This window comes from Carya illinoinensis, chromosome 15, assembly GCF_018687715.1.
Source record: "Carya illinoinensis cultivar Pawnee chromosome 15, C.illinoinensisPawnee_v1, whole genome shotgun sequence".
NCBI lineage: Eukaryota > Viridiplantae > Streptophyta > Magnoliopsida > Fagales > Juglandaceae > Carya > Carya illinoinensis.
This window is the reverse complement of record NC_056766.1, coordinates 22274846-22283067: the sequence shown is the minus strand read 5'-3', so window position 1 is coordinate 22283067 and position 8222 is coordinate 22274846.

The following is an 8222-nucleotide window of genomic DNA, read 5'->3' as shown; positions in this document are numbered from 1 at the left end:
GTGCCCTTAACTGCACTCTTGGGTATATATTCAATATCGAACTCACTAAGTTCCACTGACCATGCAACCAACTTGTCTGCAGAGTTAGGCTTTTGCAATATTCTTCCAAGTAGGTGTTCAGTCAACACCTTCACGAGATGGGCTTAAAAGTAGGGGTGTAAACTCCTGGCTGTTGTTACTAAGGCGAATGCTAAAATTTCCATTCTCAGGTATCTAGCTTCGGTGCCTTTTAGTGCATGGCTCGCATAAAATACTGGTGCTTGGGCAGCACCCTCTTCTTTAACTAGGACTATGGAAACGACGTGTGGAGATACCGCTAAGTACACATACAGGGTATCTCCACGTTTAGGCTGCTTCAATAGCAATAGGCTGGGGAGGTATTGTTTCAAATCTTGAAAAGTCGAATCGCGCATTGACATAGTTGTTAGCCCTATCCATAAACTCCCTCAAAGTTGAGGGGGTTTTTTTGCCAGCTCGGCCATGGATGGGCTTCAGGGCCAGATGCCTCCCAGTAAGGCGACTAGTGTGATCTTTTCGTCTTGATCGTCAGTGGACAACCTCTCTTTATTAAATCGGGTCAAATAGGCTTTTAAGCTCTCTTCTTCTCTCTACTTAATGGTAAGAAGGTAGGCTACAAGGCTACAATGTCGTATACTGGCCATGATGAACTGTGTTAAGATTTGTTTGGCCAATTCTTTGAAGTTGTTGATGGACCCTGGCGGTAGAGTTCCAAACCAACCACGTGTAATCCCTTTCAAGTTCAATTGAAAGGCACAGTAGGTGATTTCTCTGGAAAAACCGTGGAAAGTCATGTGTGCTTTAAAACTTTCCAAGTGATCCACAGGATCTCTAGATCCATCGTACGTATCGATTTAAGGTACTTGGAACTTAGGCGGGAGTGGTATTGCCATCACTTCGTCACTGTAGGGGAGATCTGTTTAGTTCAACAATTACTCCACAGAGGAAGAGCCTTCCATATTCCTTGTCTTCTCTTCATATTTATCAACAAGGCTCTTCAACTCATCATGTAGTTTATTCTTTTCTAACTCTTCGACATTGACCCTGCCTGCACTATGGGCATCTCCTCCTGTCTGTTCATAATTAATTGGTGGCGTAGCAGTGTGTTGCCACTTTAATTCCCTGTTCTCTTTCTGTAATTGCTCTACTAGGGTTGCTGCTTTCTTCAGCTTCTCTTCAATATTTGCCAACCTCGCTTCCATCTCTATCGTGTTCATCTCTTGATCTCTGGTCGCCTGTGATCGCCACAGATTACACCACTGTTAAGGACGTGTTTCATACCACCAACTGCGCGGATACCTGCAATGAAATAAGAGGGTGGCACGAGGTGCCCAGTGAAACTTCGATGCCTAAGTTAGAGAAGTAGTCTCGAGTAAGTGTATGAATGAATGTAAATATGTTACATTTGGATGTTATTTATAGATGTGTGACGTAGTAAAGATGACCAACCTCCAGAGTATATATTGAATGCTTTCCATATTAATTGGAGTGATCTCTTTCCTAATAAGTCGAAGGTGTTACCTATTATCTTTAATGTGTATCCATAAGACTCATAATTGGATTTGCACTTGGCTATTGGGCCTTTATTATAACGGGCCCATGGATACCAAATATCCATTTCAGATAGTAATCAAATTAAATAAAAACGAAGGTAAATTAATTTTAATTAAATTACAGAGATTTTACTGAAAAAAATACATGTAATGGGAAGCAAATTGGGGGCCAGATTAACACACCTATAGAATTTTGACATGTGACACGAAAGAAGACCAAAGCTTATTTGAAACACCCTTCTCCTCTTGCTTTTTCGCCCTCCCCTTGACGTTGTGACCTTCTATCCCATTTCCCTTTGTTTTCTTCTAGTTTTTCTTCTCTTCTTGCGCCCGATCTTCTTCTCCAAGCTACCGACACCCATATCAAACAAATTCCCACAAATTATCACAACTTTTCTCATCAAAACACATAAACTAGAGCCTAGTAGCCCGTCTTACACCAAAACAACTACCAAGCAAGTGGTTTTATTAAGCTTGAAGGAGTAAACTATGCAATTGTTCTAATATTTTCTATTTATGCAAAATCTAACATCCCATTTGGTTTTACAGATGGTCTTAAGCCATCTTATTTTAACATCTAAATATCATTCAAATACAAATATTTTTCAATTTTTTAATTTTTTTTAAATTTATAATATTTGTATTCAACTTTTTCTCCTTCATTTTTCAAAACCTCATAAAATATCTTAACTATAACCATGTTATTACTATTCACAAACTATCTTACTACTATTTACAATTTTTTCATCTCATATTATCTATGTAACCAAACAAGGCCTAAAAGTTTTAAGACCAGATTAAATCATCGAGAATTAGACCGAACTATAAGGCCTTGTTTGGTTTCACAAATGGTCGCAACTCATCTCATCTTATCTTATCTTATCTCATATCAACATCTAAAAATCATTCAAATACATATATTTTTCAATTTCAACTTTTCAGCTTTTTCATCCAATCATTATCTAATTATTACCTAATCATTACCACTTTTTCAAACTTCCAAACAAAACACAAAAAATGATTCAATTTTTTCAAATCCCAAAACAAAAATTATATTAAAAAATTATATTCTAACAATATTTTCATTTTATAATATTCTTATTCAATCTTTTCTCTCATTTTCCAAAATCCTATAATACATCTTAACTCAAACTATTTTTTTACTATTCACAAACTATCTTACTTTACAGATTTCTCATCTCATCTCATTTGTGTAACCAAATGAGACTTAAGTTTTCAATGTTAAATCCTTTGATTTAGTTGTGTATGTGTGATATTTGATGATGAAATTTGGAGGAGAAAGTTAAAAGAGGGTTTCGGTTGGAGCATGACAAATTGGAGTTGATGCTTTATTTTGATAAATCATGTATTTGAGGATGGGTTTGTGATATTTGAAGTGTATTTAGTATTTAGTTAGATTAATTAAGGTTTGTAGACGAAATGGATGAGAGAAAATTTTAAGGGTTTTCAGCCTAGACATACAGTTTAGTTTAACTTTTTTTGTTTTGGTTAATATATCTTGTGTGGTTAATTTTTTTTTTTGGATCATATATTATGTGTATTAATATATGAATTATAGGATTTGGGGTTAACTAGGTAGTTTAAACATAATTTGGTGATTAAATTTTGAGACACAGGATTTATAGAGTTTCAAAGTGTAACAAAATTTAAAATTCTAATAAATTGTAGGTTTGGCCACCATTGAGTTTTATAAAATTAAGTATAATAACAAGTAAGAAATGAAAAGAAAAGTTATATGGGAAAAATTGTAGCAAATGGGGCTAAAATGAGATTATAGTAAGATTTAGGGGTCAGAAAGTAAGTAATAAAATCTTAATAGCAAAATTGTTATAAATATATGTATGAACTTGTTGGATAGCCATTTAGATTCTATGTTTTAGAATTCTAGCCTAATCATGTATCATGTAACGACCTGAAAGAAATTTGATAGACGAATTTTTTTAAACCTTAGAACATTCATGAATTGAGTAATCGATTAGGTTTTGGTCCGTTAATGTATTTGGATTCCGATCCACCACTATGGAGATAGGATTGCCTTTCTATTTAATCAAGGCACTTAGGACTACAATTTTACAAAACAAATTGCACCATTAGACTTATATGAATATTAAGTATTTCATGGCGCAATAAAAAATTTTGCAGTTTTTGGATTAATAGTAACTCTTCGGGAGAGTGCCACATGACAAGTGATTCAAATGCCATGTTGAATGTACAAATACACTTAGGATCATTAGAAAACTTCATGGCACAATTCTAGCCATCCACTTGGAAACCCTAGGATACTTGTCAAGAGGAGGACAAAATGTGTTAAGAAATGGAGTGTGAATCAAACTTGTCATCATGCTCTCTTACACCAATCAGTACTCTATCCAATCAAACACTATTTGTTTACCAAAAGAAGGTTCCAATCTTAATGAGACTCCAAAAGGTTTGAAGCAAATCAAAACCCTAAGTCCCCTTGGAGAAGTTGAAACCCTAAATGGTTTCAAAACTCTAAACATACTTGGTTTGTAACTAAGTGTTTTCTCATTTGATATAGTCCCTTTCACAAGCATCCAACCACTCATGTACACACTCTTATATCATCTACTCCCTTACACCTTAGTAATTACATTTGACCAAGAAAATTTATATTGGAGCCAAACCTGACCCCAAATGAAACCCCAAGGGAACAAACACCATTTGGTTAGTCCCATTTTAGTCCTACCGAAACCACCTCTTTGCCCAAGCTTCTTCAACAAACTTCTCCACCCTTACAAGGCCATGCCTTGGCTGATATGTCACCTCACAATCAACCCCAAATATGCCATTTATAGCCACTCAAACAAGCAACGATCACTTCCTTCACCCACTCAAGTGTAGCAGAAAATTCGCCCCACTTCTATAAGTTTTTCTTCGTCTTTTCACAAGTCAAACTTACATCAAATGTTCATTCACTCACCCACCCAAGGTCAGCCCATATACACCCCCATGCCCTCTTCACTTTCCTCCCACAATTGTGCAAATTTTCCCTTCTTTTCAAAAGAGAAACCTAGAGCTAGAGGAGAGGAAAAATCAGCAGATTTTGCTTGCTTCATTCCAAGCCATTTGTTATTGTTTCTTGAGTTCTAATCTTTTCCATCTTATCTAGTATTGAGTTTATATTATCTGGGTATGTGTTGGTAAATATTTCTTGGAGATTTGATTGATGAAAATGGGTGTTGATTGTGAAAAGTTTCGGTATTAACAGTTTTTGGTGTTTGAGATGAACTTTGGATGTTTTGTAAGATTTTGATGAAATTTTGGCTAGATCATGATTTTATGAAATGTTAATATGATTATATGGAATTTATGATTTGATTCAAAGCATGTCAGTATTTTTACAAAATAACTGATTGGTTCAAAAGGAGCTTTGTTTGGTTTAGTTGTGATTTTAGCTCTAGGATCTTGATTTTATGACTTTGGTTTTTATAAATTTTATTCTTGAGGCTTTTATCTATGGATTTAGAATGAATTTTTGAAGATTTATGGTTTATATCTTTATTGGAATGATGATGAGCATGCAAGAGTTTGTTTTAAACTCAATCTAGAGGCTCTTGGGTTTGATGAGTAATTTTTAAGAAGTTTTTGCCATGACATGTTAGATTTAATGCTTAGATCTAGTTACAAATTGAATGTGAGGTAAATGGTTGTAATCGTTCAATAGTTATTGCATAAAAATCAAGGATCTAGTTACTTTGTTTTTAGTCCAAAAGCATGCTTACTCGGTTTCTAAATTTTCATGCAAACCGGTTGTTCCATGAAGTGATTTGTGATTTTGTTTGATTACTCAAGCATGCTAGAACTTAGATTTGAATGATGAATATGTTAGGAAAGTTATTTATAAACTTTTTGGAGTCCTTGGAGTTGATATGAATGTGTTAGATCAAGAACATCAAGAGTTGGTCTTATTTAACATAATCTTGATGTTTTGGCTTTTTCTTTGATAGTGAGTCCAAGTTTTTATAAAACGTGTGATTTAGTATTCCAACATGATTTTAGAACTAAATCTATGATTTTGAGAGTTATCATTTTTTAAGCATATTAGAGTGTTAAATGGACAACTAGCAACAAAATTCTAGATTTTTGTCTATACATGAATCGGCCAAGAGGAGTTCCTCATAGTTAGCATTAGTTTTAAAAAATTTCGAGTTCAAATTTGGATTTGGGATGAAATTTACATGAAGAATGTAGATTTTGGTAAGTTTTGGAGTCCATTTGCAAAATCCTTTTTTTAGGGGTAAATTTGTAATTTCCTATAAGTTGAGGGGGTAAAGTTGCAACTTTGGCTCTAAGTTAGTAAGTTCTATAATTAGGAAGATTAAGTGAAATATTCTAACCCTAGATTATGTCCATTTTAGATTACACTCTATTACGCTTCACTTTATGTTACGCTACATTTCTGTAAGTTAGCTTTTAACTTACTTTCAATATTTTTACGTATGTGTGGTGGTAACTTTATATTCATGTTTATTTTGCTTATTATAATTGTTTATAATATGTCATGAATGTCACGTCATCATTTCTTTCACGTGATTGTTTGTTACATGCCTTGAATGTCACGTTATCATTTTTGTTACACAATTATCTATTACATGTTATGAATGCCACATCATTAATTATTTGTGTCACATGATTATTTGTTACATTCCATGAATACCACGTCATTATTTTTGTTATATGATTATCTATTACATGCCATGAATTCCATGTCGTAAACATTGAGAATGTCATGAATTATATCTAAGTCATGCACGAGCCTTTTATTTTATTACAATTCCAAGTAGGGGTGGAATTAGTCCGGTTTTGGGGGTCATAGACTGAAAATTTCGGTCCACCCTTTTTGCTGGAACTTGACCGAACTGATTATCCTTATAGACCGGATATGACCGTTAGCTATTAGTCCAATCAGTCCGATTTGGTCCATGAATATTTTTTCCTCTTTTCTTTTTTGGAAAATAAATTAATACAAAAAATTAATTAACTTGTAAAGTTAGAATTAAGTGAGCTCTTTAATGTGAATTATGTGACTAACTCATTAAAAAAATAATTAATTATAATTATATTTATGATGTTCATAGTTACTAACTTAGTACTTTAGTATTTATAACGGCCTATATTAAAATTCTAACATTTCATATATAGTTAATGAATATTAAATAATTTTGTTGTCTATAGATTATTCATACTTATTTGCAACTTAAGTATATTAAAAAAATTACTTAATTACTTTAATTAGATGTAAATAGCATAGTATGTATCTGCATAGAATAATATATATTATCATATGATATATTAGTTAGTTGATAACTATATTATTTTATATTTTATTTGGTTAATAGTGATAGATTAGATGAAAATTACATAGTTAACATATACAACTATTATATAAAATATTTAAAAAATGTATAGATAAACATTTCAGTCCAATTGGGTCCGGTGCGGTAAAAAAAAAAACATACCCCGAGACCCAACCGAAAATTGAATTTCTCATACACCACAGATCGAGACTAACCAACATGATTTTTGGTTCTGTCTGGTCGATTTTTCTAGTCTGGACCGAAAACCTTTCACCCCTAACCCAATTGCTACACGTCTATCATAAAATATTTTCTTAGTCAAGCATGCATAAGTTACTCATAATGAAAGCATTCTGCTTATGAGTGTACCCCTAATAAAAACTTGAATAAAGTGCTCATGGTAGAGGCATTCTACTTTGTTTGAGTACATATAATAAAATACTTAGTGTAGGCAATTCAGCATTACCTGAGTATCTCTGATGGAATACTTTTGGGTGGAGGCAGTTTGTTTTGTTTGAATATTCCTGAAGAAATAGAAGGACGTAGGCATTTTCCTGTGTCTGAGTAAATCTACAAAAACATATATTTGTTAACATGGTCTCAGGTTCACGTAGACATGTCATGTTCATGTCAAATCATGCCATGTTCGAGTCAAGTCATGTTCTATTCATATATAGCCATATCATTTTCAAGTCATGTCATGATGCATACATGTCATATTAATGTCATGCATGCCTATTTATACTGTTAGTATGTTAGTAGCTTAGGAGTTTTACTTGTTGAGATTTTATAAAATTCACTTGGTAATCCTAACTACCATTCTCCTTGGAATGGTAGACGATGTATTAGGGGAATGAGGAGCACGAAGCACGCATGAGAAGTTGATGGAGTCGATCCTCCATTTTCTGAACGTTATTTTAGAGATCATGGCTGAGTTGCATGAGCGACTTAGGTTTCTGTTTGGTTGCAAGACTCAACTGAGATCAACTCAGTTCAGTCTGATTTTTTAAACGGAGTTTAACATTTAAACACCCAACTCTCAAATTACTAAACTCATCTCAACTCAAAATCTCCTTACACGTGGGACTCATAACCTTTTTCAACTCAACACATTTTTATTTGTGGGACCCACAATCTTTTTTAAATTTTCATAAATAATACTAAACTCATCTTAATATCCAAATACATCTAAACTCATTTTAGATGGGCCCTACATAATTCACTCCACCTACTCAACTCACTATTATTCATAAAGAACTCAACTCAGGTCAACATCCAAACACAGCCTTAGTGATTTAGCTCAGTACTTTTA